Source organism: Lithobates pipiens, unplaced genomic scaffold (genome assembly GCF_037356315.1).
Source record: "Lithobates pipiens isolate NorthernLeopardFrog02 unplaced genomic scaffold, aLitPip1_a1.2 Scaffold_18, whole genome shotgun sequence".
Taxonomy (NCBI): domain Eukaryota; kingdom Metazoa; phylum Chordata; class Amphibia; order Anura; family Ranidae; genus Lithobates; species Lithobates pipiens.
Window position 1 is genome coordinate 581,111,330 of NW_027507758.1, and position 24,194 is coordinate 581,135,523.

The 24,194-nt window shown below is 53.4% G+C and overlaps 43 non-coding genes across 43 annotated transcripts; all 43 read left to right on the top strand.

Moving 5' to 3' along the window:
- The first annotated feature begins 138 nt into the window (after nucleotides 1–138).
- TRNAG-GCC (transfer RNA glycine (anticodon GCC)) lies at nucleotides 139–209 on the top strand. Its single transcript has one exon. It is a non-coding gene; the product is annotated as a tRNA-Gly (tRNA).
- Nucleotides 210–527: 318 nt separating this feature from the next.
- Nucleotides 528–600, top strand: TRNAA-AGC (transfer RNA alanine (anticodon AGC)). The gene has a single exon. It is a non-coding gene; the product is annotated as a tRNA-Ala (tRNA).
- Nucleotides 601–1,270: 670 nt separating this feature from the next.
- TRNAG-GCC (transfer RNA glycine (anticodon GCC)) lies at nucleotides 1,271–1,341 on the top strand. Its single transcript has one exon. It is a non-coding gene; the product is annotated as a tRNA-Gly (tRNA).
- A 361-nt stretch (nucleotides 1,342–1,702) lies between these two features.
- On the top strand, nucleotides 1,703–1,775 carry TRNAA-UGC (transfer RNA alanine (anticodon UGC)). Its single transcript has one exon. It is a non-coding gene; the product is annotated as a tRNA-Ala (tRNA).
- Nucleotides 1,776–2,350: 575 nt separating this feature from the next.
- Nucleotides 2,351–2,421, top strand: TRNAG-GCC (transfer RNA glycine (anticodon GCC)). The gene has a single exon. It is a non-coding gene; the product is annotated as a tRNA-Gly (tRNA).
- A 318-nt stretch (nucleotides 2,422–2,739) lies between these two features.
- TRNAA-AGC (transfer RNA alanine (anticodon AGC)) lies at nucleotides 2,740–2,812 on the top strand. Its single transcript has one exon. It is a non-coding gene; the product is annotated as a tRNA-Ala (tRNA).
- A 670-nt stretch (nucleotides 2,813–3,482) lies between these two features.
- On the top strand, nucleotides 3,483–3,553 carry TRNAG-GCC (transfer RNA glycine (anticodon GCC)). The gene has a single exon. It is a non-coding gene; the product is annotated as a tRNA-Gly (tRNA).
- Nucleotides 3,554–3,914: 361 nt separating this feature from the next.
- On the top strand, nucleotides 3,915–3,987 carry TRNAA-UGC (transfer RNA alanine (anticodon UGC)). The gene has a single exon. It is a non-coding gene; the product is annotated as a tRNA-Ala (tRNA).
- Nucleotides 3,988–4,562: 575 nt separating this feature from the next.
- Nucleotides 4,563–4,633, top strand: TRNAG-GCC (transfer RNA glycine (anticodon GCC)). Its single transcript has one exon. It is a non-coding gene; the product is annotated as a tRNA-Gly (tRNA).
- A 318-nt stretch (nucleotides 4,634–4,951) lies between these two features.
- Nucleotides 4,952–5,024, top strand: TRNAA-AGC (transfer RNA alanine (anticodon AGC)). The gene has a single exon. It is a non-coding gene; the product is annotated as a tRNA-Ala (tRNA).
- Nucleotides 5,025–5,694: 670 nt separating this feature from the next.
- On the top strand, nucleotides 5,695–5,765 carry TRNAG-GCC (transfer RNA glycine (anticodon GCC)). The gene has a single exon. It is a non-coding gene; the product is annotated as a tRNA-Gly (tRNA).
- A 361-nt stretch (nucleotides 5,766–6,126) lies between these two features.
- On the top strand, nucleotides 6,127–6,199 carry TRNAA-UGC (transfer RNA alanine (anticodon UGC)). The gene has a single exon. It is a non-coding gene; the product is annotated as a tRNA-Ala (tRNA).
- Nucleotides 6,200–6,774: 575 nt separating this feature from the next.
- Nucleotides 6,775–6,845, top strand: TRNAG-GCC (transfer RNA glycine (anticodon GCC)). The gene has a single exon. It is a non-coding gene; the product is annotated as a tRNA-Gly (tRNA).
- A 318-nt stretch (nucleotides 6,846–7,163) lies between these two features.
- On the top strand, nucleotides 7,164–7,236 carry TRNAA-AGC (transfer RNA alanine (anticodon AGC)). Its single transcript has one exon. It is a non-coding gene; the product is annotated as a tRNA-Ala (tRNA).
- Nucleotides 7,237–7,906: 670 nt separating this feature from the next.
- Nucleotides 7,907–7,977, top strand: TRNAG-GCC (transfer RNA glycine (anticodon GCC)). Its single transcript has one exon. It is a non-coding gene; the product is annotated as a tRNA-Gly (tRNA).
- Nucleotides 7,978–8,985: 1,008 nt separating this feature from the next.
- On the top strand, nucleotides 8,986–9,056 carry TRNAG-GCC (transfer RNA glycine (anticodon GCC)). The gene has a single exon. It is a non-coding gene; the product is annotated as a tRNA-Gly (tRNA).
- A 318-nt stretch (nucleotides 9,057–9,374) lies between these two features.
- On the top strand, nucleotides 9,375–9,447 carry TRNAA-AGC (transfer RNA alanine (anticodon AGC)). Its single transcript has one exon. It is a non-coding gene; the product is annotated as a tRNA-Ala (tRNA).
- A 670-nt stretch (nucleotides 9,448–10,117) lies between these two features.
- TRNAG-GCC (transfer RNA glycine (anticodon GCC)) lies at nucleotides 10,118–10,188 on the top strand. Its single transcript has one exon. It is a non-coding gene; the product is annotated as a tRNA-Gly (tRNA).
- Nucleotides 10,189–10,549: 361 nt separating this feature from the next.
- Nucleotides 10,550–10,622, top strand: TRNAA-UGC (transfer RNA alanine (anticodon UGC)). The gene has a single exon. It is a non-coding gene; the product is annotated as a tRNA-Ala (tRNA).
- A 575-nt stretch (nucleotides 10,623–11,197) lies between these two features.
- TRNAG-GCC (transfer RNA glycine (anticodon GCC)) lies at nucleotides 11,198–11,268 on the top strand. The gene has a single exon. It is a non-coding gene; the product is annotated as a tRNA-Gly (tRNA).
- Nucleotides 11,269–11,586: 318 nt separating this feature from the next.
- TRNAA-AGC (transfer RNA alanine (anticodon AGC)) lies at nucleotides 11,587–11,659 on the top strand. Its single transcript has one exon. It is a non-coding gene; the product is annotated as a tRNA-Ala (tRNA).
- A 670-nt stretch (nucleotides 11,660–12,329) lies between these two features.
- On the top strand, nucleotides 12,330–12,400 carry TRNAG-GCC (transfer RNA glycine (anticodon GCC)). Its single transcript has one exon. It is a non-coding gene; the product is annotated as a tRNA-Gly (tRNA).
- Nucleotides 12,401–12,761: 361 nt separating this feature from the next.
- Nucleotides 12,762–12,834, top strand: TRNAA-UGC (transfer RNA alanine (anticodon UGC)). Its single transcript has one exon. It is a non-coding gene; the product is annotated as a tRNA-Ala (tRNA).
- A 575-nt stretch (nucleotides 12,835–13,409) lies between these two features.
- TRNAG-GCC (transfer RNA glycine (anticodon GCC)) lies at nucleotides 13,410–13,480 on the top strand. The gene has a single exon. It is a non-coding gene; the product is annotated as a tRNA-Gly (tRNA).
- Nucleotides 13,481–13,798: 318 nt separating this feature from the next.
- On the top strand, nucleotides 13,799–13,871 carry TRNAA-AGC (transfer RNA alanine (anticodon AGC)). Its single transcript has one exon. It is a non-coding gene; the product is annotated as a tRNA-Ala (tRNA).
- Nucleotides 13,872–14,541: 670 nt separating this feature from the next.
- TRNAG-GCC (transfer RNA glycine (anticodon GCC)) lies at nucleotides 14,542–14,612 on the top strand. Its single transcript has one exon. It is a non-coding gene; the product is annotated as a tRNA-Gly (tRNA).
- A 361-nt stretch (nucleotides 14,613–14,973) lies between these two features.
- TRNAA-UGC (transfer RNA alanine (anticodon UGC)) lies at nucleotides 14,974–15,046 on the top strand. The gene has a single exon. It is a non-coding gene; the product is annotated as a tRNA-Ala (tRNA).
- Nucleotides 15,047–15,621: 575 nt separating this feature from the next.
- On the top strand, nucleotides 15,622–15,692 carry TRNAG-GCC (transfer RNA glycine (anticodon GCC)). The gene has a single exon. It is a non-coding gene; the product is annotated as a tRNA-Gly (tRNA).
- A 318-nt stretch (nucleotides 15,693–16,010) lies between these two features.
- Nucleotides 16,011–16,083, top strand: TRNAA-AGC (transfer RNA alanine (anticodon AGC)). Its single transcript has one exon. It is a non-coding gene; the product is annotated as a tRNA-Ala (tRNA).
- Nucleotides 16,084–16,753: 670 nt separating this feature from the next.
- Nucleotides 16,754–16,824, top strand: TRNAG-GCC (transfer RNA glycine (anticodon GCC)). The gene has a single exon. It is a non-coding gene; the product is annotated as a tRNA-Gly (tRNA).
- A 361-nt stretch (nucleotides 16,825–17,185) lies between these two features.
- On the top strand, nucleotides 17,186–17,258 carry TRNAA-UGC (transfer RNA alanine (anticodon UGC)). The gene has a single exon. It is a non-coding gene; the product is annotated as a tRNA-Ala (tRNA).
- A 575-nt stretch (nucleotides 17,259–17,833) lies between these two features.
- On the top strand, nucleotides 17,834–17,904 carry TRNAG-GCC (transfer RNA glycine (anticodon GCC)). Its single transcript has one exon. It is a non-coding gene; the product is annotated as a tRNA-Gly (tRNA).
- A 318-nt stretch (nucleotides 17,905–18,222) lies between these two features.
- Nucleotides 18,223–18,295, top strand: TRNAA-AGC (transfer RNA alanine (anticodon AGC)). Its single transcript has one exon. It is a non-coding gene; the product is annotated as a tRNA-Ala (tRNA).
- Nucleotides 18,296–18,965: 670 nt separating this feature from the next.
- TRNAG-GCC (transfer RNA glycine (anticodon GCC)) lies at nucleotides 18,966–19,036 on the top strand. Its single transcript has one exon. It is a non-coding gene; the product is annotated as a tRNA-Gly (tRNA).
- Nucleotides 19,037–19,397: 361 nt separating this feature from the next.
- On the top strand, nucleotides 19,398–19,470 carry TRNAA-UGC (transfer RNA alanine (anticodon UGC)). Its single transcript has one exon. It is a non-coding gene; the product is annotated as a tRNA-Ala (tRNA).
- Nucleotides 19,471–20,045: 575 nt separating this feature from the next.
- Nucleotides 20,046–20,116, top strand: TRNAG-GCC (transfer RNA glycine (anticodon GCC)). Its single transcript has one exon. It is a non-coding gene; the product is annotated as a tRNA-Gly (tRNA).
- A 318-nt stretch (nucleotides 20,117–20,434) lies between these two features.
- TRNAA-AGC (transfer RNA alanine (anticodon AGC)) lies at nucleotides 20,435–20,507 on the top strand. Its single transcript has one exon. It is a non-coding gene; the product is annotated as a tRNA-Ala (tRNA).
- A 670-nt stretch (nucleotides 20,508–21,177) lies between these two features.
- On the top strand, nucleotides 21,178–21,248 carry TRNAG-GCC (transfer RNA glycine (anticodon GCC)). The gene has a single exon. It is a non-coding gene; the product is annotated as a tRNA-Gly (tRNA).
- Nucleotides 21,249–21,609: 361 nt separating this feature from the next.
- On the top strand, nucleotides 21,610–21,682 carry TRNAA-UGC (transfer RNA alanine (anticodon UGC)). The gene has a single exon. It is a non-coding gene; the product is annotated as a tRNA-Ala (tRNA).
- A 575-nt stretch (nucleotides 21,683–22,257) lies between these two features.
- TRNAG-GCC (transfer RNA glycine (anticodon GCC)) lies at nucleotides 22,258–22,328 on the top strand. Its single transcript has one exon. It is a non-coding gene; the product is annotated as a tRNA-Gly (tRNA).
- Nucleotides 22,329–22,646: 318 nt separating this feature from the next.
- On the top strand, nucleotides 22,647–22,719 carry TRNAA-AGC (transfer RNA alanine (anticodon AGC)). Its single transcript has one exon. It is a non-coding gene; the product is annotated as a tRNA-Ala (tRNA).
- Nucleotides 22,720–23,389: 670 nt separating this feature from the next.
- Nucleotides 23,390–23,460, top strand: TRNAG-GCC (transfer RNA glycine (anticodon GCC)). The gene has a single exon. It is a non-coding gene; the product is annotated as a tRNA-Gly (tRNA).
- Nucleotides 23,461–23,821: 361 nt separating this feature from the next.
- Nucleotides 23,822–23,894, top strand: TRNAA-UGC (transfer RNA alanine (anticodon UGC)). Its single transcript has one exon. It is a non-coding gene; the product is annotated as a tRNA-Ala (tRNA).
- The last annotated feature ends 300 nt before the right edge of the window (nucleotides 23,895–24,194 follow it).

Here is a 24,194-nt window from a genome sequence, read left to right on the forward strand (position 1 = left end):
GCTTCCGCTGCGCCACTCTGCTCTTGTCGCTGGCCATCCTCATGGATTTCGACAAGCGAATCCCAAGTCAAGCGTGGGCGAGAGCTGGACTCTCCTAGGCCAGCTGAGCGAGGGTGGTGGCGCCTGGCCCGGCGTGGAGCATTGGTGGTTCAGTGGTAGAATTCTCGCCTGCCACGCGGGAGGCCCGGGTTCGATTCCCGGCCAATGCAATTATGGGCTCTTGGTGTTTGTAGCTCTCTCCCCCAATTTCCAGCCCCATGGAATGCCTCAAGGCACAAGGTGTTTCTTGTCGAGAATGTATTAGGCGGTGTGAGTGCTTTTTGAAACCACCTTCTCCCAATGACATCATTGAAACCCATGGGGCCATACTTCAGAAGGGGCTCAGTTGTCCAAGGTCTTGGGGGAGTGGCTCTCCTGGTGTCTAGCGGCCAGAGCAAGTTGTGGATTTAGCAAAACTGCCTATAGTTTACACATAGCCCAGGAGAGGACAGGGATCAGCCATAGCACAAGCAACAACCTCAAGCAAAGGGGGATTAGCTCAAATGGTAGAGCGCTCGCTTAGCATGCGAGAGGTAGCGGGATCGATGCCCGCATTCTCCAAATGCAGCTTTCCTGATTTGCCAGGAGACACCTTGCTTTTGTGTTTGATGTTGAAGCTTGGAACCGAGCGCCGTGAGCAACATGGGAAGCCGGAGTCCTCCTCATAACGCGTGCCAAGGCGTTGCCACGTTTTTGTGGTGGCAACTGTGGCTTCAGCCAAAGTCACGTAGGCAGTGTTGGACAAAAGCAATCTAGTAAACAAAGCACGAGCAGGCCTCCATGGCCAAGAGACAATATTTCATTAGCGCAAAAGGTGCCAGTGCCATGCTTACGCTGAGAGCTTTGGACTCGTTGAATCACCTGAATCAGGTTCAACTTCTCTTTGTGTGCGAAAGAAAGGCCTTTGGGCCCGCACGCAAGCAAATATCGATTGGCATAGGAAAGGGCAACGTAGCAGAGGATGGTTTCGATCCATCGACCTCTGGGTTATGGGCCCAGCACGCTTCCGCTGCGCCACTCTGCTCTTGTCGCTGACCAACCTCAACAACCACATGTGGATGTAGTTTGCCAGCGATTCCCACGGGGAGTGGGTCCATGTGGCAAAGTCACAATGTAGACGACTAGGCGTTTCCATTGATTTTCGACCAGCGAATCCCAAGTCAAGCGTGGGCGAGAGCTGGACTCTCCTAGACCAGCTGAGCGAGGGTGGTGGCAAGTGGCCCGGCGTGGAGCATTGGTGGTTCAGTGGTAGAATTCTCGCCTGCCACGCGGGAGGCCCGGGTTCGATTCCCGGCCAATGCAATTATGGGCTCTTTGTGTTTGCAGCGCTCTCCCCCAATTTCCAGCCCCGTGGAGTGCATCAAGGCACAAGGTGTTTCTTGTCGAGAATGTACTAGGCGGTGTGAGTGCTTTTTGAAACCAGCCTTCTCCCAATTACATCATTGAAACCCATGGGGCCATACCTCTGAAGGGGCTCAGTTGTCAAAGGTCGTAGGAGGGAAAAAAAAGGGGGGTGCAAACCTTCTACGCTAGGAAAGCGGGTGGCTCTCCTGGTGTCTAGCGGCCAGAGCAGGTTGTGGATTTCGCAAAACTGACTATATTTTACACATAGCCCAGGAGAGGACAGGGATCAGCCATAGCGCAAGCAACACACTCGAGCAAAGGGGGATTAGCTCAAGTGGCAGAGCGCTCGCTTTGCATGCGAGAGGTAGCGGGATCGATGCCCGCATTCTCCAAACGCAGCTTTCCTGGTTTCACGGGAGGCACCTTGCTTTTGTGTTTGATGTTGAAGCTTGGAACCGAGCGCCGTGAGCAACATGGGAAGCCGGAGTGCTCCTCATAACATGTGCCAAGGCATTGCCACGTTTTTGTGGTGGCATCTGTGGCTTCAGCCAAAGTCTCGTAGGCAGTATTGGACAAAAGCAATCAATTAAAGAAAGCACGACCAGGCTTCCATGGCCAAGAGACAATATTCCATTAGGGGGAAAGGTGCCAGTGCCATGCTTACGCTGAGAGCTTTGGACTCGTTGAATCACCTGAATCAGGTTCAACTTCTCTTTGTGTGCGAAAGAAAGGCCTTTGGGCCCGCAAGCAAATATCGATTGGCATAGGAAAAGGCAACGTAGCAGAGGATGGTTTCGATCCATCGACCTCTGGGTTATGGGCCCAGCACGCTTCCGCTGCGCCACTCTGCTCTTGTCGCTGGCCATCCTCATGGATTTCGACAAGCGAATCCCAAGTCAAGCGTGGGCGAGAGCTGGACTCTCCTAGGCCAGCTGAGCGAGGGTGGTGGCGCCTGGCCCGGCGTGGAGCATTGGTGGTTCAGTGGTAGAATTCTCGCCTGCCACGCGGGAGGCCCGGGTTCGATTCCCGGCCAATGCAATTATGGGCTCTTGGTGTTTGTAGCTCTCTCCCCCAATTTCCAGCCCCATGGAATGCCTCAAGGCACAAGGTGTTTCTTGTCGAGAATGTATTAGGCGGTGTGAGTGCTTTTTGAAACCACCTTCTCCCAATGACATCATTGAAACCCATGGGGCCATACTTCAGAAGGGGCTCAGTTGTCCAAGGTCTTGGGGGAGTGGCTCTCCTGGTGTCTAGCGGCCAGAGCAAGTTGTGGATTTAGCAAAACTGCCTATAGTTTACACATAGCCCAGGAGAGGACAGGGATCAGCCATAGCACAAGCAACAACCTCAAGCAAAGGGGGATTAGCTCAAATGGTAGAGCGCTCGCTTAGCATGCGAGAGGTAGCGGGATCGATGCCCGCATTCTCCAAATGCAGCTTTCCTGATTTGCCAGGAGACACCTTGCTTTTGTGTTTGATGTTGAAGCTTGGAACCGAGCGCCGTGAGCAACATGGGAAGCCGGAGTCCTCCTCATAACGCGTGCCAAGGCGTTGCCACGTTTTTGTGGTGGCAACTGTGGCTTCAGCCAAAGTCACGTAGGCAGTGTTGGACAAAAGCAATCTAGTAAACAAAGCACGAGCAGGCCTCCATGGCCAAGAGACAATATTTCATTAGCGCAAAAGGTGCCAGTGCCATGCTTACGCTGAGAGCTTTGGACTCGTTGAATCACCTGAATCAGGTTCAACTTCTCTTTGTGTGCGAAAGAAAGGCCTTTGGGCCCGCACGCAAGCAAATATCGATTGGCATAGGAAAGGGCAACGTAGCAGAGGATGGTTTCGATCCATCGACCTCTGGGTTATGGGCCCAGCACGCTTCCGCTGCGCCACTCTGCTCTTGTCGCTGACCAACCTCAACAACCACATGTGGATGTAGTTTGCCAGCGATTCCCACGGGGAGTGGGTCCATGTGGCAAAGTCACAATGTAGACGACTAGGCGTTTCCATTGATTTTCGACCAGCGAATCCCAAGTCAAGCGTGGGCGAGAGCTGGACTCTCCTAGACCAGCTGAGCGAGGGTGGTGGCGCCTGGCCCGGCGTGGAGCATTGGTGGTTCAGTGGTAGAATTCTCGCCTGCCACGCGGGAGGCCCGGGTTCGATTCCCGGCCAATGCAATTATGGGCTCTTTGTGTTTGCAGCGCTCTCCCCCAATTTCCAGCCCCGTGGAGTGCATCAAGGCACAAGGTGTTTCTTGTCGAGAATGTACTAGGCGGTGTGAGTGCTTTTTGAAACCAGCCTTCTCCCAATTACATCATTGAAACCCATGGGGCCATACCTCTGAAGGGGCTCAGTTGTCAAAGGTCGTAGGAGGGAAAAAAAAGGGGGGTGCAAACCTTCTACGCTAGGAAAGCGGGTGGCTCTCCTGGTGTCTAGCGGCCAGAGCAGGTTGTGGATTTCGCAAAACTGACTATATTTTACACATAGCCCAGGAGAGGACAGGGATCAGCCATAGCGCAAGCAACACACTCGAGCAAAGGGGGATTAGCTCAAGTGGCAGAGCGCTCGCTTTGCATGCGAGAGGTAGCGGGATCGATGCCCGCATTCTCCAAACGCAGCTTTCCTGGTTTCACGGGAGGCACCTTGCTTTTGTGTTTGATGTTGAAGCTTGGAACCGAGCGCCGTGAGCAACATGGGAAGCCGGAGTGCTCCTCATAACATGTGCCAAGGCATTGCCACGTTTTTGTGGTGGCATCTGTGGCTTCAGCCAAAGTCACGTAGGCAGTATTGGACAAAAGCAATCAATTAAAGAAAGCACGACCAGGCTTCCATGGCCAAGAGACAATATTCCATTAGGGGGAAAGGTGCCAGTGCCATGCTTACGCTGAGAGCTTTGGACTCGTTGAATCACCTGAATCAGGTTCAACTTCTCTTTGTGTGCGAAAGAAAGGCCTTTGGGCCCGCAAGCAAATATCGATTGGCATAGGAAAAGGCAACGTAGCAGAGGATGGTTTCGATCCATCGACCTCTGGGTTATGGGCCCAGCACGCTTCCGCTGCGCCACTCTGCTCTTGTCGCTGACCATCCTCATGGATTTCGACAAGCGAATCCCAAGTCAAGCGTGGGCGAGAGCTGGACTCTCCTAGGCCAGCTGAGCGAGGGTGGTGGCGCCTGGCCCGGCGTGGAGCATTGGTGGTTCAGTGGTAGAATTCTCGCCTGCCACGCGGGAGGCCCGGGTTCGATTCCCGGCCAATGCAATTATGGGCTCTTGGTGTTTGTAGCTCTCTCCCCCAATTTCCAGCCCCATGGAATGCCTCAAGGCACAAGGTGTTTCTTGTCGAGAATGTATTAGGCGGTGTGAGTGCTTTTTGAAACCACCTTCTCCCAATGACATCATTGAAACCCATGGGGCCATACTTCAGAAGGGGCTCAGTTGTCCAAGGTCTTGGGGGAGTGGCTCTCCTGGTGTCTAGCGGCCAGAGCAAGTTGTGGATTTAGCAAAACTGCCTATAGTTTACACATAGCCCAGGAGAGGACAGGGATCAGCCATAGCACAAGCAACAACCTCAAGCAAAGGGGGATTAGCTCAAATGGTAGAGCGCTCGCTTAGCATGCGAGAGGTAGCGGGATCGATGCCCGCATTCTCCAAATGCAGCTTTCCTGATTTGCCAGGAGACACCTTGCTTTTGTGTTTGATGTTGAAGCTTGGAACCGAGCGCCGTGAGCAACATGGGAAGCCGGAGTCCTCCTCATAACGCGTGCCAAGGCGTTGCCACGTTTTTGTGGTGGCAACTGTGGCTTCAGCCAAAGTCACGTAGGCAGTGTTGGACAAAAGCAATCTAGTAAACAAAGCACGAGCAGGCCTCCATGGCCAAGAGACAATATTTCATTAGCGCAAAAGGTGCCAGTGCCATGCTTACGCTGAGAGCTTTGGACTCGTTGAATCACCTGAATCAGGTTCAACTTCTCTTTGTGTGCGAAAGAAAGGCCTTTGGGCCCGCACGCAAGCAAATATCGATTGGCATAGAAAAAGGCAACGTAGCAGAGGATGGTTTCGATCCATCGACCTCTGGGTTATGGGCCCAGCACGCTTCCGCTGCGCCACTCTGCTCTTGTCGCTGACCAACCTCAACAACCACATGTGGATGTAGTTTGCCAGCGATTCCCACGGGGAGTGGGTCCATGTGGCAAAGTCACAATGTAGACGACTAGGCGTTTCCATTGATTTTCGACCAGCGAATCCCAAGTCAAGCGTGGGCGAGAGCTGGACTCTCCTAGACCAGCTGAGCGAGGGTGGTGGCAAGTGGCCCGGCGTGGAGCATTGGTGGTTCAGTGGTAGAATTCTCGCCTGCCACGCGGGAGGCCCGGGTTCGATTCCCGGCCAATGCAATTATGGGCTCTTTGTGTTTGCAGCGCTCTCCCCCAATTTCCAGCCCCGTGGAGTGCATCAAGGCACAAGGTGTTTCTTGTCGAGAATGTACTAGGCGGTGTGAGTGCTTTTTGAAACCAGCCTTCTCCCAATTACATCATTGAAACCCATGGGGCCATACCTCTGAAGGGGCTCAGTTGTCAAAGGTCGTAGGAGGGAAAAAAAAGGGGGGTGCAAACCTTCTACGCTAGGAAAGCGGGTGGCTCTCCTGGTGTCTAGCGGCCAGAGCAGGTTGTGGATTTCGCAAAACTGACTATATTTTACACATAGCCCAGGAGAGGACAGGGATCAGCCATAGCGCAAGCAACACACTCGAGCAAAGGGGGATTAGCTCAAGTGGCAGAGCGCTCGCTTTGCATGCGAGAGGTAGCGGGATCGATGCCCGCATTCTCCAAACGCAGCTTTCCTGGTTTCACGGGAGGCACCTTGCTTTTGTGTTTGATGTTGAAGCTTGGAACCGAGCGCCGTGAGCAACATGGGAAGCCGGAGTGCTCCTCATAACATGTGCCAAGGCATTGCCACGTTTTTGTGGTGGCATCTGTGGCTTCAGCCAAAGTCACGTAGGCAGTATTGGACAAAAGCAATCAATTAAAGAAAGCACGACCAGGCTTCCATGGCCAAGAGACAATATTCCATTAGGGGGAAAGGTGCCAGTGCCATGCTTACGCTGAGAGCTTTGGACTCGTTGAATCACCTGAATCAGGTTCAACTTCTCTTTGTGTGCGAAAGAAAGGCCTTTGGGCCCGCAAGCAAATATCGATTGGCATAGGAAAAGGCAACGTAGCAGAGGATGGTTTCGATCCATCGACCTCTGGGTTATGGGCCCAGCACGCTTCCGCTGCGCCACTCTGCTCTTGTCGCTGGCCATCCTCATGGATTTCGACAAGCGAATCCCAAGTCAAGCGTGGGCGAGAGCTGGACTCTCCTAGGCCAGCTGAGCGAGGGTGGTGGCGCCTGGCCCGGCGTGGAGCATTGGTGGTTCAGTGGTAGAATTCTCGCCTGCCACGCGGGAGGCCCGGGTTCGATTCCCGGCCAATGCAATTATGGGCTCTTGGTGTTTGTAGCTCTCTCCCCCAATTTCCAGCCCCATGGAATGCCTCAAGGCACAAGGTGTTTCTTGTCGAGAATGTATTAGGCGGTGTGAGTGCTTTTTGAAACCACCTTCTCCCAATGACATCATTGAAACCCATGGGGCCATACTTCAGAAGGGGCTCAGTTGTCCAAGGTCTTGGGGGAGTGGCTCTCCTGGTGTCTAGCGGCCAGAGCAAGTTGTGGATTTAGCAAAACTGCCTATAGTTTACACATAGCCCAGGAGAGGACAGGGATCAGCCATAGCACAAGCAACAACCTCAAGCAAAGGGGGATTAGCTCAAATGGTAGAGCGCTCGCTTAGCATGCGAGAGGTAGCGGGATCGATGCCCGCATTCTCCAAATGCAGCTTTCCTGATTTGCCAGGAGACACCTTGCTTTTGTGTTTGATGTTGAAGCTTGGAACCGAGCGCCGTGAGCAACATGGGAAGCCGGAGTCCTCCTCATAACGCGTGCCAAGGCGTTGCCACGTTTTTGTGGTGGCAACTGTGGCTTCAGCCAAAGTCACGTAGGCAGTGTTGGACAAAAGCAATCTAGTAAACAAAGCACGAGCAGGCCTCCATGGCCAAGAGACAATATTTCATTAGCGCAAAAGGTGCCAGTGCCATGCTTACGCTGAGAGCTTTGGACTCGTTGAATCACCTGAATCAGGTTCAACTTCTCTTTGTGTGCGAAAGAAAGGCCTTTGGGCCCGCACGCAAGCAAATATCGATTGGCATAGGAAAGGGCAACGTAGCAGAGGATGGTTTCGATCCATCGACCTCTGGGTTATGGGCCCAGCACGCTTCCGCTGCGCCACTCTGCTCTTGTCGCTGACCAACCTCAACAACCACATGTGGATGTAGTTTGCCAGCGATTCCCACGGGGAGTGGGTCCATGTGGCAAAGTCACAATGTAGACGACTAGGCGTTTCCATTGATTTTCGACCAGCGAATCCCAAGTCAAGCGTGGGCGAGAGCTGGACTCTCCTAGACCAGCTGAGCGAGGGTGGTGGCGCCTGGCCCGGCGTGGAGCATTGGTGGTTCAGTGGTAGAATTCTCGCCTGCCACGCGGGAGGCCCGGGTTCGATTCCCGGCCAATGCAATTATGGGCTCTTTGTGTTTGCAGCGCTCTCCCCCAATTTCCAGCCCCGTGGAGTGCATCAAGGCACAAGGTGTTTCTTGTCGAGAATGTACTAGGCGGTGTGAGTGCTTTTTGAAACCAGCCTTCTCCCAATTACATCATTGAAACCCATGGGGCCATACCTCTGAAGGGGCTCAGTTGTCAAAGGTCGTAGGAGGGAAAAAAAAGGGGGGTGCAAACCTTCTACGCTAGGAAAGCGGGTGGCTCTCCTGGTGTCTAGCGGCCAGAGCAGGTTGTGGATTTCGCAAAACTGACTATATTTTACACATAGCCCAGGAGAGGACAGGGATCAGCCATAGCGCAAGCAACACACTCGAGCAAAGGGGATTAGCTCAAGTGGCAGAGCGCTCGCTTTGCATGCGAGAGGTAGCGGGATCGATGCCCGCATTCTCCAAACGCAGCTTTCCTGGTTTCACGGGAGGCACCTTGCTTTTGTGTTTGATGTTGAAGCTTGGAACCGAGCGCCGTGAGCAACATGGGAAGCCGGAGTGCTCCTCATAACATGTGCCAAGGCATTGCCACGTTTTTGTGGTGGCATCTGTGGCTTCAGCCAAAGTCACGTAGGCAGTATTGGACAAAAGCAATCAATTAAAGAAAGCACGACCAGGCTTCCATGGCCAAGAGACAATATTCCATTAGGGGGAAAGGTGCCAGTGCCATGCTTACGCTGAGAGCTTTGGACTCGTTGAATCACCTGAATCAGGTTCAACTTCTCTTTGTGTGCGAAAGAAAGGCCTTTGGGCCCGCAAGCAAATATCGATTGGCATAGGAAAAGGCAACGTAGCAGAGGATGGTTTCGATCCATCGACCTCTGGGTTATGGGCCCAGCACGCTTCCGCTGCGCCACTCTGCTCTTGTCGCTGACCATCCTCATGGATTTCGACAAGCGAATCCCAAGTCAAGCGTGGGCGAGAGCTGGACTCTCCTAGGCCAGCTGAGCGAGGGTGGTGGCGCCTGGCCCGGCGTGGAGCATTGGTGGTTCAGTGGTAGAATTCTCGCCTGCCACGCGGGAGGCCCGGGTTCGATTCCCGGCCAATGCAATTATGGGCTCTTGGTGTTTGTAGCTCTCTCCCCCAATTTCCAGCCCCATGGAATGCCTCAAGGCACAAGGTGTTTCTTGTCGAGAATGTATTAGGCGGTGTGAGTGCTTTTTGAAACCACCTTCTCCCAATGACATCATTGAAACCCATGGGGCCATACTTCAGAAGGGGCTCAGTTGTCCAAGGTCTTGGGGGAGTGGCTCTCCTGGTGTCTAGCGGCCAGAGCAAGTTGTGGATTTAGCAAAACTGCCTATAGTTTACACATAGCCCAGGAGAGGACAGGGATCAGCCATAGCACAAGCAACAACCTCAAGCAAAGGGGGATTAGCTCAAATGGTAGAGCGCTCGCTTAGCATGCGAGAGGTAGCGGGATCGATGCCCGCATTCTCCAAATGCAGCTTTCCTGATTTGCCAGGAGACACCTTGCTTTTGTGTTTGATGTTGAAGCTTGGAACCGAGCGCCGTGAGCAACATGGGAAGCCGGAGTCCTCCTCATAACGCGTGCCAAGGCGTTGCCACGTTTTTGTGGTGGCAACTGTGGCTTCAGCCAAAGTCACGTAGGCAGTGTTGGACAAAAGCAATCTAGTAAACAAAGCACGAGCAGGCCTCCATGGCCAAGAGACAATATTTCATTAGCGCAAAAGGTGCCAGTGCCATGCTTACGCTGAGAGCTTTGGACTCGTTGAATCACCTGAATCAGGTTCAACTTCTCTTTGTGTGCGAAAGAAAGGCCTTTGGGCCCGCACGCAAGCAAATATCGATTGGCATAGAAAAAGGCAACGTAGCAGAGGATGGTTTCGATCCATCGACCTCTGGGTTATGGGCCCAGCACGCTTCCGCTGCGCCACTCTGCTCTTGTCGCTGACCAACCTCAACAACCACATGTGGATGTAGTTTGCCAGCGATTCCCACGGGGAGTGGGTCCATGTGGCAAAGTCACAATGTAGACGACTAGGCGTTTCCATTGATTTTCGACCAGCGAATCCCAAGTCAAGCGTGGGCGAGAGCTGGACTCTCCTAGACCAGCTGAGCGAGGGTGGTGGCAAGTGGCCCGGCGTGGAGCATTGGTGGTTCAGTGGTAGAATTCTCGCCTGCCACGCGGGAGGCCCGGGTTCGATTCCCGGCCAATGCAATTATGGGCTCTTTGTGTTTGCAGCGCTCTCCCCCAATTTCCAGCCCCGTGGAGTGCATCAAGGCACAAGGTGTTTCTTGTCGAGAATGTACTAGGCGGTGTGAGTGCTTTTTGAAACCAGCCTTCTCCCAATTACATCATTGAAACCCATGGGGCCATACCTCTGAAGGGGCTCAGTTGTCAAAGGTCGTAGGAGGGAAAAAAAAGGGGGGTGCAAACCTTCTACGCTAGGAAAGCGGGTGGCTCTCCTGGTGTCTAGCGGCCAGAGCAGGTTGTGGATTTCGCAAAACTGACTATATTTTACACATAGCCCAGGAGAGGACAGGGATCAGCCATAGCGCAAGCAACACACTCGAGCAAAGGGGGATTAGCTCAAGTGGCAGAGCGCTCGCTTTGCATGCGAGAGGTAGCGGGATCGATGCCCGCATTCTCCAAACGCAGCTTTCCTGGTTTCACGGGAGGCACCTTGCTTTTGTGTTTGATGTTGAAGCTTGGAACCGAGCGCCGTGAGCAACATGGGAAGCCGGAGTGCTCCTCATAACATGTGCCAAGGCATTGCCACGTTTTTGTGGTGGCATCTGTGGCTTCAGCCAAAGTCACGTAGGCAGTATTGGACAAAAGCAATCAATTAAAGAAAGCACGACCAGGCTTCCATGGCCAAGAGACAATATTCCATTAGGGGGAAAGGTGCCAGTGCCATGCTTACGCTGAGAGCTTTGGACTCGTTGAATCACCTGAATCAGGTTCAACTTCTCTTTGTGTGCGAAAGAAAGGCCTTTGGGCCCGCAAGCAAATATCGATTGGCATAGGAAAAGGCAACGTAGCAGAGGATGGTTTCGATCCATCGACCTCTGGGTTATGGGCCCAGCACGCTTCCGCTGCGCCACTCTGCTCTTGTCGCTGGCCATCCTCATGGATTTCGACAAGCGAATCCCAAGTCAAGCGTGGGCGAGAGCTGGACTCTCCTAGGCCAGCTGAGCGAGGGTGGTGGCGCCTGGCCCGGCGTGGAGCATTGGTGGTTCAGTGGTAGAATTCTCGCCTGCCACGCGGGAGGCCCGGGTTCGATTCCCGGCCAATGCAATTATGGGCTCTTGGTGTTTGTAGCTCTCTCCCCCAATTTCCAGCCCCATGGAATGCCTCAAGGCACAAGGTGTTTCTTGTCGAGAATGTATTAGGCGGTGTGAGTGCTTTTTGAAACCACCTTCTCCCAATGACATCATTGAAACCCATGGGGCCATACTTCAGAAGGGGCTCAGTTGTCCAAGGTCTTGGGGGAGTGGCTCTCCTGGTGTCTAGCGGCCAGAGCAAGTTGTGGATTTAGCAAAACTGCCTATAGTTTACACATAGCCCAGGAGAGGACAGGGATCAGCCATAGCACAAGCAACAACCTCAAGCAAAGGGGGATTAGCTCAAATGGTAGAGCGCTCGCTTAGCATGCGAGAGGTAGCGGGATCGATGCCCGCATTCTCCAAATGCAGCTTTCCTGATTTGCCAGGAGACACCTTGCTTTTGTGTTTGATGTTGAAGCTTGGAACCGAGCGCCGTGAGCAACATGGGAAGCCGGAGTCCTCCTCATAACGCGTGCCAAGGCGTTGCCACGTTTTTGTGGTGGCAACTGTGGCTTCAGCCAAAGTCACGTAGGCAGTGTTGGACAAAAGCAATCTAGTAAACAAAGCACGAGCAGGCCTCCATGGCCAAGAGACAATATTTCATTAGTGCAAAAGGTGCCAGTGCCATGCTTACGCTGAGAGCTTTGGACTCGTTGAATCACCTGAATCAGGTTCAACTTCTCTTTGTGTGCGAAAGAAAGGCCTTTGGGCCCGCACGCAAGCAAATATCGATTGGCATAGGAAAGGGCAACGTAGCAGAGGATGGTTTCGATCCATCGACCTCTGGGTTATGGGCCCAGCACGCTTCCGCTGCGCCACTCTGCTCTTGTCGCTGACCAACCTCAACAACCACATGTGGATGTAGTTTGCCAGCGATTCCCACGGGGAGTGGGTCCATGTGGCAAAGTCACAATGTAGACGACTAGGCGTTTCCATTGATTTTCGACCAGCGAATCCCAAGTCAAGCGTGGGCGAGAGCTGGACTCTCCTAGACCAGCTGAGCGAGGGTGGTGGCAAGTGGCCCGGCGTGGAGCATTGGTGGTTCAGTGGTAGAATTCTCGCCTGCCACGCGGGAGGCCCGGGTTCGATTCCCGGCCAATGCAATTATGGGCTCTTTGTGTTTGCAGCGCTCTCCCCCAATTTCCAGCCCCGTGGAGTGCATCAAGGCACAAGGTGTTTCTTGTCGAGAATGTACTAGGCGGTGTGAGTGCTTTTTGAAACCAGCCTTCTCCCAATTACATCATTGAAACCCATGGGGCCATACCTCTGAAGGGGCTCAGTTGTCAAAGGTCGTAGGAGGGAAAAAAAAGGGGGGTGCAAACCTTCTACGCTAGGAAAGCGGGTGGCTCTCCTGGTGTCTAGCGGCCAGAGCAGGTTGTGGATTTCGCAAAACTGACTATATTTTACACATAGCCCAGGAGAGGACAGGGATCAGCCATAGCGCAAGCAACACACTCGAGCAAAGGGGGATTAGCTCAAGTGGCAGAGCGCTCGCTTTGCATGCGAGAGGTAGCGGGATCGATGCCCGCATTCTCCAAACGCAGCTTTCCTGGTTTCACGGGAGGCACCTTGCTTTTGTGTTTGATGTTGAAGCTTGGAACCGAGCGCCGTGAGCAACATGGGAAGCCGGAGTGCTCCTCATAACATGTGCCAAGGCATTGCCACGTTTTTGTGGTGGCATCTGTGGCTTCAGCCAAAGTCACGTAGGCAGTATTGGACAAAAGCAATCAATTAAAGAAAGCACGACCAGGCTTCCATGGCCAAGAGACAATATTCCATTAGGGGGAAAGGTGCCAGTGCCATGCTTACGCTGAGAGCTTTGGACTCGTTGAATCACCTGAATCAGGTTCAACTTCTCTTTGTGTGCGAAAGAAAGGCCTTTGGGCCCGCAAGCAAATATCGATTGGCATAGGAAAAGGCAACGTAGCAGAGGATGGTTTCGATCCATCGACCTCTGGGTTATGGGCCCAGCACGCTTCCGCTGCGCCACTCTGCTCTTGTCGCTGGCCATCCTCATGGATTTCGACAAGCGAATCCCAAGTCAAGCGTGGGCGAGAGCTGGACTCTCCTAGGCCAGCTGAGCGAGGGTGGTGGCGCCTGGCCCGGCGTGGAGCATTGGTGGTTCAGTGGTAGAATTCTCGCCTGCCACGCGGGAGGCCCGGGTTCGATTCCCGGCCAATGCAATTATGGGCTCTTGGTGTTTGTAGCTCTCTCCCCCAATTTCCAGCCCCATGGAATGCCTCAAGGCACAAGGTGTTTCTTGTCGAGAATGTATTAGGCGGTGTGAGTGCTTTTTGAAACCACCTTCTCCCAATGACATCATTGAAACCCATGGGGCCATACTTCAGAAGGGGCTCAGTTGTCCAAGGTCTTGGGGGAGTGGCTCTCCTGGTGTCTAGCGGCCAGAGCAAGTTGTGGATTTAGCAAAACTGCCTATAGTTTACACATAGCCCAGGAGAGGACAGGGATCAGCCATAGCACAAGCAACAACCTCAAGCAAAGGGGGATTAGCTCAAATGGTAGAGCGCTCGCTTAGCATGCGAGAGGTAGCGGGATCGATGCCCGCATTCTCCAAATGCAGCTTTCCTGATTTGCCAGGAGACACCTTGCTTTTGTGTTTGATGTTGAAGCTTGGAACCGAGCGCCGTGAGCAACATGGGAAGCCGGAGTCCTCCTCATAACGCGTGCCAAGGCGTTGCCACGTTTTTGTGGTGGCAACTGTGGCTTCAGCCAAAGTCACGTAGGCAGTGTTGGACAAAAGCAATCTAGTAAACAAAGCACGAGCAGGCCTCCATGGCCAAGAGACAATATTTCATTAGCGCAAAAGGTGCCAGTGCCATGCTTACGCTGAGAGCTTTGGACTCGTTGAATCACCTGAATCAGGTTCAACTTCTCTTTGTGTGCGAAAGAAAGGCCTTTGGGCCCGCACGCAAGCAAATATCGATTGGCATAGGAAAGGGCAACGTAGCAGAGGATGGTTTCGATCCATCGACCTCTGGGTTATGGGCCCAGCACGCTTCCGCTGCGCCACTCTGCTCTTGTCGCTGACCAACCTCAACAACCACATGTGGATGTAGTTTGCCAGCGATTCCCACGGGGAGTGGGTCCATGTGGCAAAGTCACAATGTAGACGACTAGGCGTTTCCATTGATTTTCGACCAGCGAATCCCAAGTCAAGCGTGGGCGAGAGCTGGACTCTCCTAGACCAGCTGAGCGAGGGTGGTGGCAAGTGGCCCGGCGTGGAGCATTGGTGGTTCAGTGGTAGAATTCTCGCCTGCCACGCGGGAGGCCCGGGTTCGATTCCCGGCCAATGCAATTATGGGCTCTTTGTGTTTGCAGCGCTCTCCCCCAATTTCCAGCCCCGTGGAGTGCATCAAGGCACAAGGTGTTTCTTGTCGAGAATGTACTAGGCGGTGTGAGTGCTTTTTGAAACCAGCCTTCTCCCAATTACATCATTGAAACCCATGGGGCCATACCTCTGAAGGGGCTCAGTTGTCAAAGGTCGTAGGAGGGAAAAAAAAGGGGGGTGCAAACCTTCTACGCTAGGAAAGCGGGTGGCTCTCCTGGTGTCTAGCGGCCAGAGCAGGTTGTGGATTTCGCAAAACTGACTATATTTTACACATAGCCCAGGAGAGGACAGGGATCAGCCATAGCGCAAGCAACACACTCGAGCAAAGGGGGATTAGCTCAAGTGGCAGAGCGCTCGCTTTGCATGCGAGAGGTAGCGGGATCGATGCCCGCATTCTCCAAACGCAGCTTTCCTGGTTTCACGGGAGGCACCTTGCTTTTGTGTTTGATGTTGAAGCTTGGAACCGAGCGCCGTGAGCAACATGGGAAGCCGGAGTGCTCCTCATAACATGTGCCAAGGCATTGCCACGTTTTTGTGGTGGCATCTGTGGCTTCAGCCAAAGTCACGTAGGCAGTATTGGACAAAAGCAATCAATTAAAGAAAGCACGACCAGGCTTCCATGGCCAAGAGACAATATTCCATTAGGGGGAAAGGTGCCAGTGCCATGCTTACGCTGAGAGCTTTGGACTCGTTGAATCACCTGAATCAGGTTCAACTTCTCTTTGTGTGCGAAAGAAAGGCCTTTGGGCCCGCAAGCAAATATCGATTGGCATAGGAAAAGGCAACGTAGCAGAGGATGGTTTCGATCCATCGACCTCTGGGTTATGGGCCCAGCACGCTTCCGCTGCGCCACTCTGCTCTTGTCGCTGACCATCCTCATGGATTTCGACAAGCGAATCCCAAGTCAAGCGTGGGCGAGAGCTGGACTCTCCTAGGCCAGCTGAGCGAGGGTGGTGGCGCCTGGCCCGGCGTGGAGCATTGGTGGTTCAGTGGTAGAATTCTCGCCTGCCACGCGGGAGGCCCGGGTTCGATTCCCGGCCAATGCAATTATGGGCTCTTGGTGTTTGTAGCTCTCTCCCCCAATTTCCAGCCCCATGGAATGCCTCAAGGCACAAGGTGTTTCTTGTCGAGAATGTATTAGGCGGTGTGAGTGCTTTTTGAAACCACCTTCTCCCAATGACATCATTGAAACCCATGGGGCCATACTTCAGAAGGGGCTCAGTTGTCCAAGGTCTTGGGGGAGTGGCTCTCCTGGTGTCTAGCGGCCAGAGCAAGTTGTGGATTTAGCAAAACTGCCTATAGTTTACACATAGCCCAGGAGAGGACAGGGATCAGCCATAGCACAAGCAACAACCTCAAGCAAAGGGGGATTAGCTCAAATGGTAGAGCGCTCGCTTAGCATGCGAGAGGTAGCGGGATCGATGCCCGCATTCTCCAAATGCAGCTTTCCTGATTTGCCAGGAGACACCTTGCTTTTGTGTTTGATGTTGAAGCTTGGAACCGAGCGCCGTGAGCAACATGGGAAGCCGGAGTCCTCCTCATAACGCGTGCCAAGGCGTTGCCACGTTTTTGTGGTGGCAACTGTGGCTTCAGCCAAAGTCACGTAGGCAGTGTTGGACAAAAGCAATCTAGTAAACAAAGCACGAGCAGGCCTCCATGGCCAAGAGACAATATTTCATTAGCGCAAAAGGTGCCAGTGCCATGCTTACGCTGAGAGCTTTGGACTCGTTGAATCACCTGAATCAGGTTCAACTTCTCTTTGTGTGCGAAAGAAAGGCCTTTGGGCCCGCACGCAAGCAAATATCGATTGGCATAGAAAAAGGCAACGTAGCAGAGGATGGTTTCGATCCATCGACCTCTGGGTTATGGGCCCAGCACGCTTCCGCTGCGCCACTCTGCTCTTGTCGCTGACCAACCTCAACAACCACATGTGGATGTAGTTTGCCAGCGATTCCCACGGGGAGTGGGTCCATGTGGCAAAGTCACAATGTAGACGACTAGGCGTTTCCATTGATTTTCGACCAGCGAATCCCAAGTCAAGCGTGGGCGAGAGCTGGACTCTCCTAGACCAGCTGAGCGAGGGTGGTGGCAAGTGGCCCGGCGTGGAGCATTGGTGGTTCAGTGGTAGAATTCTCGCCTGCCACGCGGGAGGCCCGGGTTCGATTCCCGGCCAATGCAATTATGGGCTCTTTGTGTTTGCAGCGCTCTCCCCCAATTTCCAGCCCCGTGGAGTGCATCAAGGCACAAGGTGTTTCTTGTCGAGAATGTACTAGGCGGTGTGAGTGCTTTTTGAAACCAGCCTTCTCCCAATTACATCATTGAAACCCATGGGGCCATACCTCTGAAGGGGCTCAGTTGTCAAAGGTCGTAGGAGGGAAAAAAAAGGGGGGTGCAAACCTTCTACGCTAGGAAAGCGGGTGGCTCTCCTGGTGTCTAGCGGCCAGAGCAGGTTGTGGATTTCGCAAAACTGACTATATTTTACACATAGCCCAGGAGAGGACAGGGATCAGCCATAGCGCAAGCAACACACTCGAGCAAAGGGGGATTAGCTCAAGTGGCAGAGCGCTCGCTTTGCATGCGAGAGGTAGCGGGATCGATGCCCGCATTCTCCAAACGCAGCTTTCCTGGTTTCACGGGAGGCACCTTGCTTTTGTGTTTGATGTTGAAGCTTGGAACCGAGCGCCGTGAGCAACATGGGAAGCCGGAGTGCTCCTCATAACATGTGCCAAGGCATTGCCACGTTTTTGTGGTGGCATCTGTGGCTTCAGCCAAAGTCACGTAGGCAGTATTGGACAAAAGCAATCAATTAAAGAAAGCACGACCAGGCTTCCATGGCCAAGAGACAATATTCCATTAGGGGGAAAGGTGCCAGTGCCATGCTTACGCTGAGAGCTTTGGACTCGTTGAATCACCTGAATCAGGTTCAACTTCTCTTTGTGTGCGAAAGAAAGGCCTTTGGGCCCGCAAGCAAATATCGATTGGCATAGGAAAAGGCAACGTAGCAGAGGATGGTTTCGATCCATCGACCTCTGGGTTATGGGCCCAGCACGCTTCCGCTGCGCCACTCTGCTCTTGTCGCTGGCCATCCTCATGGATTTCGACAAGCGAATCCCAAGTCAAGCGTGGGCGAGAGCTGGACTCTCCTAGGCCAGCTGAGCGAGGGTGGTGGCGCCTGGCCCGGCGTGGAGCATTGGTGGTTCAGTGGTAGAATTCTCGCCTGCCACGCGGGAGGCCCGGGTTCGATTCCCGGCCAATGCAATTATGGGCTCTTGGTGTTTGTAGCTCTCTCCCCCAATTTCCAGCCCCATGGAATGCCTCAAGGCACAAGGTGTTTCTTGTCGAGAATGTATTAGGCGGTGTGAGTGCTTTTTGAAACCACCTTCTCCCAATGACATCATTGAAACCCATGGGGCCATACTTCAGAAGGGGCTCAGTTGTCCAAGGTCTTGGGGGAGTGGCTCTCCTGGTGTCTAGCGGCCAGAGCAAGTTGTGGATTTAGCAAAACTGCCTATAGTTTACACATAGCCCAGGAGAGGACAGGGATCAGCCATAGCACAAGCAACAACCTCAAGCAAAGGGGGATTAGCTCAAATGGTAGAGCGCTCGCTTAGCATGCGAGAGGTAGCGGGATCGATGCCCGCATTCTCCAAATGCAGCTTTCCTGATTTGCCAGGAGACACCTTGCTTTTGTGTTTGATGTTGAAGCTTGGAACCGAGCGCCGTGAGCAACATGGGAAGCCGGAGTCCTCCTCATAACGCGTGCCAAGGCGTTGCCACGTTTTTGTGGTGGCAACTGTGGCTTCAGCCAAAGTCACGTAGGCAGTGTTGGACAAAAGCAATCTAGTAAACAAAGCACGAGCAGGCCTCCATGGCCAAGAGACAATATTTCATTAGTGCAAAAGGTGCCAGTGCCATGCTTACGCTGAGAGCTTTGGACTCGTTGAATCACCTGAATCAGGTTCAACTTCTCTTTGTGTGCGAAAGAAAGGCCTTTGGGCCCGCACGCAAGCAAATATCGATTGGCATAGGAAAGGGCAACGTAGCAGAGGATGGTTTCGATCCATCGACCTCTGGGTTATGGGCCCAGCACGCTTCCGCTGCGCCACTCTGCTCTTGTCGCTGACCAACCTCAACAACCACATGTGGATGTAGTTTGCCAGCGATTCCCACGGGGAGTGGGTCCATGTGGCAAAGTCACAATGTAGACGACTAGGCGTTTCCATTGATTTTCGACCAGCGAATCCCAAGTCAAGCGTGGGCGAGAGCTGGACTCTCCTAGACCAGCTGAGCGAGGGTGGTGGCGCGTGGCCCGGCGTGGAGCATTGGTGGTTCAGTGGTAGAATTCTCGCCTGCCACGCGGGAGGCCCGGGTTCGATTCCCGGCCAATGCAATTATGGGCTCTTTGTGTTTGCAGCGCTCTCCCCCAATTTCCAGCCCCGTGGAGTGCATCAAGGCACAAGGTGTTTCTTGTCGAGAATGTACTAGGCGGTGTGAGTGCTTTTTGAAACCAGCCTTCTCCCAATTACATCATTGAAACCCATGGGGCCATACCTCTGAAGGGGCTCAGTTGTCAAAGGTCGTAGGAGGGAAAAAAAAGGGGGGTGCAAACCTTCTACGCTAGGAAAGCGGGTGGCTCTCCTGGTGTCTAGCGGCCAGAGCAGGTTGTGGATTTCGCAAAACTGACTATATTTTACACATAGCCCAGGAGAGGACAGGGATCAGCCATAGCGCAAGCAACACACTCGAGCAAAGGGGGATTAGCTCAAGTGGCAGAGCGCTCGCTTTGCATGCGAGAGGTAGCGGGATCGATGCCCGCATTCTCCAAACGCAGCTTTCCTGGTTTCACGGGAGGCACCTTGCTTTTGTGTTTGATGTTGAAGCTTGGAACCGAGCGCCGTGAGCAACATGGGAAGCCGGAGTGCTCCTCATAACATGTGCCAAGGCATTGCCACGTTTTTGTGGTGGCATCTGTGGCTTCAGCCAAAGTCACGTAGGCAGTATTGGACAAAAGCAATCAATTAAAGAAAGCACGACCAGGCTTCCATGGCCAAGAGACAATATTCCATTAGGGGGAAAGGTGCCAGTGCCATGCTTACGCTGAGAGCTTTGGACTCGTTGAATCACCTGAATCAGGTTCAACTTCTCTTTGTGTGCGAAAGAAAGGCCTTTGGGCCCGCAAGCAAATATCGATTGGCATAGGAAAAGGCAACGTAGCAGAGGATGGTTTCGATCCATCGACCTCTGGGTTATGGGCCCAGCACGCTTCCGCTGCGCCACTCTGCTCTTGTCGCTGGCCATCCTCATGGATTTCGACAAGCGAATCCCAAGTCAAGCGTGGGCGAGAGCTGGACTCTCCTAGGCCAGCTGAGCGAGGGTGGTGGCGCCTGGCCCGGCGTGGAGCATTGGTGGTTCAGTGGTAGAATTCTCGCCTGCCACGCGGGAGGCCCGGGTTCGATTCCCGGCCAATGCAATTATGGGCTCTTGGTGTTTGTAGCTCTCTCCCCCAATTTCCAGCCCCATGGAATGCCTCAAGGCACAAGGTGTTTCTTGTCGAGAATGTATTAGGCGGTGTGAGTGCTTTTTGAAACCACCTTCTCCCAATGACATCATTGAAACCCATGGGGCCATACTTCAGAAGGGGCTCAGTTGTCCAAGGTCTTGGGGGAGTGGCTCTCCTGGTGTCTAGCGGCCAGAGCAAGTTGTGGATTTAGCAAAACTGCCTATAGTTTACACATAGCCCAGGAGAGGACAGGGATCAGCCATAGCACAAGCAACAACCTCAAGCAAAGGGGGATTAGCTCAAATGGTAGAGCGCTCGCTTAGCATGCGAGAGGTAGCGGGATCGATGCCCGCATTCTCCAAATGCAGCTTTCCTGATTTGCCAGGAGACACCTTGCTTTTGTGTTTGATGTTGAAGCTTGGAACCGAGCGCCGTGAGCAACATGGGAAGCCGGAGTCCTCCTCATAACGCGTGCCAAGGCGTTGCCACGTTTTTGTGGTGGCAACTGTGGCTTCAGCCAAAGTCACGTAGGCAGTGTTGGACAAAAGCAATCTAGTAAACAAAGCACGAGCAGGCCTCCATGGCCAAGAGACAATATTTCATTAGCGCAAAAGGTGCCAGTGCCATGCTTACGCTGAGAGCTTTGGACTCGTTGAATCACCTGAATCAGGTTCAACTTCTCTTTGTGTGCGAAAGAAAGGCCTTTGGGCCCGCACGCAAGCAAATATCGATTGGCATAGGAAAGGGCAACGTAGCAGAGGATGGTTTCGATCCATCGACCTCTGGGTTATGGGCCCAGCACGCTTCCGCTGCGCCACTCTGCTCTTGTCGCTGACCAACCTCAACAACCACATGTGGATGTAGTTTGCCAGCGATTCCCACGGGGAGTGGGTCCATGTGGCAAAGTCACAATGTAGACGACTAGGCGTTTCCATTGATTTTCGACCAGCGAATCCCAAGTCAAGCGTGGGCGAGAGCTGGACTCTCCTAGACCAGCTGAGCGAGGGTGGTGGCAAGTGGCCCGGCGTGGAGCATTGGTGGTTCAGTGGTAGAATTCTCGCCTGCCACGCGGGAGGCCCGGGTTCGATTCCCGGCCAATGCAATTATGGGCTCTTTGTGTTTGCAGCGCTCTCCCCCAATTTCCAGCCCCGTGGAGTGCATCAAGGCACAAGGTGTTTCTTGTCGAGAATGTACTAGGCGGTGTGAGTGCTTTTTGAAACCAGCCTTCTCCCAATTACATCATTGAAACCCATGGGGCCATACCTCTGAAGGGGCTCAGTTGTCAAAGGTCGTAGGAGGGAAAAAAAAGGGGGGTGCAAACCTTCTACGCTAGGAAAGCGGGTGGCTCTCCTGGTGTCTAGCGGCCAGAGCAGGTTGTGGATTTCGCAAAACTGACTATATTTTACACATAGCCCAGGAGAGGACAGGGATCAGCCATAGCGCAAGCAACACACTCGAGCAAAGGGGGATTAGCTCAAGTGGCAGAGCGCTCGCTTTGCATGCGAGAGGTAGCGGGATCGATGCCCGCATTCTCCAAACGCAGCTTTCCTGGTTTCACGGGAGGCACCTTGCTTTTGTGTTTGATGTTGAAGCTTGGAACCGAGCGCCGTGAGCAACATGGGAAGCCGGAGTGCTCCTCATAACATGTGCCAAGGCATTGCCACGTTTTTGTGGTGGCATCTGTGGCTTCAGCCAAAGTCTCGTAGGCAGTATTGGACAAAAGCAATCAATTAAAGAAAGCACGACCAGGCTTCCATGGCCAAGAGACAATATTCCATTAGGGGGAAAGGTGCCAGTGCCATGCTTACGCTGAGAGCTTTGGACTCGTTGAATCACCTGAATCAGGTTCAACTTCTCTTTGTGTGCGAAAGAAAGGCCTTTGGGCCCGCAAGCAAATATCGATTGGCATAGGAAAAGGCAACGTAGCAGAGGATGGTTTCGATCCATCGACCTCTGGGTTATGGGCCCAGCACGCTTCCGCTGCGCCACTCTGCTCTTGTCGCTGGCCATCCTCATGGATTTCGACAAGCGAATCCCAAGTCAAGCGTGGGCGAGAGCTGGACTCTCCTAGGCCAGCTGAGCGAGGGTGGTGGCGCCTGGCCCGGCGTGGAGCATTGGTGGTTCAGTGGTAGAATTCTCGCCTGCCACGCGGGAGGCCCGGGTTCGATTCCCGGCCAATGCAATTATGGGCTCTTGGTGTTTGTAGCTCTCTCCCCCAATTTCCAGCCCCATGGAATGCCTCAAGGCACAAGGTGTTTCTTGTCGAGAATGTATTAGGCGGTGTGAGTGCTTTTTGAAACCACCTTCTCCCAATGACATCATTGAAACCCATGGGGCCATACTTCAGAAGGGGCTCAGTTGTCCAAGGTCTTGGGGGAGTGGCTCTCCTGGTGTCTAGCGGCCAGAGCAAGTTGTGGATTTAGCAAAACTGCCTATAGTTTACACATAGCCCAGGAGAGGACAGGGATCAGCCATAGCACAAGCAACAACCTCAAGCAAAGGGGGATTAGCTCAAATGGTAGAGCGCTCGCTTAGCATGCGAGAGGTAGCGGGATCGATGCCCGCATTCTCCAAATGCAGCTTTCCTGATTTGCCAGGAGACACCTTGCTTTTGTGTTTGATGTTGAAGCTTGGAACCGAGCGCCGTGAGCAACATGGGAAGCCGGAGTCCTCCTCATAACGCGTGCCAAGGCGTTGCCACGTTTTTGTGGTGGCAACTGTGGCTTCAGCCAAAGTCACGTAGGCAGTGTTGGACAAAAGCAATCTAGTAAACAAAGCACGAGCAGGCCTCCATGGCCAAGAGACAATATTTCATTAGCGCAAAAGGTGCCAGTGCCATGCTTACGCTGAGAGCTTTGGACTCGTTGAATCACCTGAATCAGGTTCAACTTCTCTTTGTGTGTGAAAGAAAGGCCTTTGGGCCCGCACGCAAGCAAATATCGATTGGCATAGGAAAGGGCAACGTAGCAGAGGATGGTTTCGATCCATCGACCTCTGGGTTATGGGCCCAGCACGCTTCCGCTGCGCCACTCTGCTCTTGTCGCTGACCAACCTCAACAACCACATGTGGATGTAGTTTGCCAGCGATTCCCACGGGGAGTGGGTCCATGTGGCAAAGTCACAATGTAGACGACTAGGCGTTTCCATTGATTTTCGACCAGCGAATCCCAAGTCAAGCGTGGGCGAGAGCTGGACTCTCCTAGACCAGCTGAGCGAGGGTGGTGGCGCGTGGCCCGGCGTGGAGCATTGGTGGTTCAGTGGTAGAATTCTCGCCTGCCACGCGGGAGGCCCGGGTTCGATTCCCGGCCAATGCAATTATGGGCTCTTTGTGTTTGCAGCGCTCTCCCCCAATTTCCAGCCCCGTGGAGTGCATCAAGGCACAAGGTGTTTCTTGTCGAGAATGTACTAGGCGGTGTGAGTGCTTTTTGAAACCAGCCTTCTCCCAATTACATCATTGAAACCCATGGGGCCATACCTCTGAAGGGGCTCAGTTGTCAAAGGTCGTAGGAGGGAAAAAAAAGGGGGGTGCAAACCTTCTACGCTAGGAAAGCGGGTGGCTCTCCTGGTGTCTAGCGGCCAGAGCAGGTTGTGGATTTCGCAAAACTGACTATATTTTACACATAGCCCAGGAGAGGACAGGGATCAGCCATAGCGCAAGCAACACACTCGAGCAAAGGGGGATTAGCTCAAGTGGCAGAGCGCTCGCTTTGCATGCGAGAGGTAGCGGGATCGATGCCCGCATTCTCCAAACGCAGCTTTCCTGGTTTCACGGGAGGCACCTTGCTTTTGTGTTTGATGTTGAAGCTTGGAACCGAGCGCCGTGAGCAACATGGGAAGCCGGAGTGCTCCTCATAACATGTGCCAAGGCATTGCCACGTTTTTGTGGTGGCATCTGTGGCTTCAGCCAAAGTCACGTAGGCAGTATTGGACAAAAGCAATCAATTAAAGAAAGCACGACCAGGCTTCCATGGCCAAGAGACAATATTCCATTAGGGGGAAAGGTGCCAGTGCCATGCTTACGCTGAGAGCTTTGGACTCGTTGAATCAC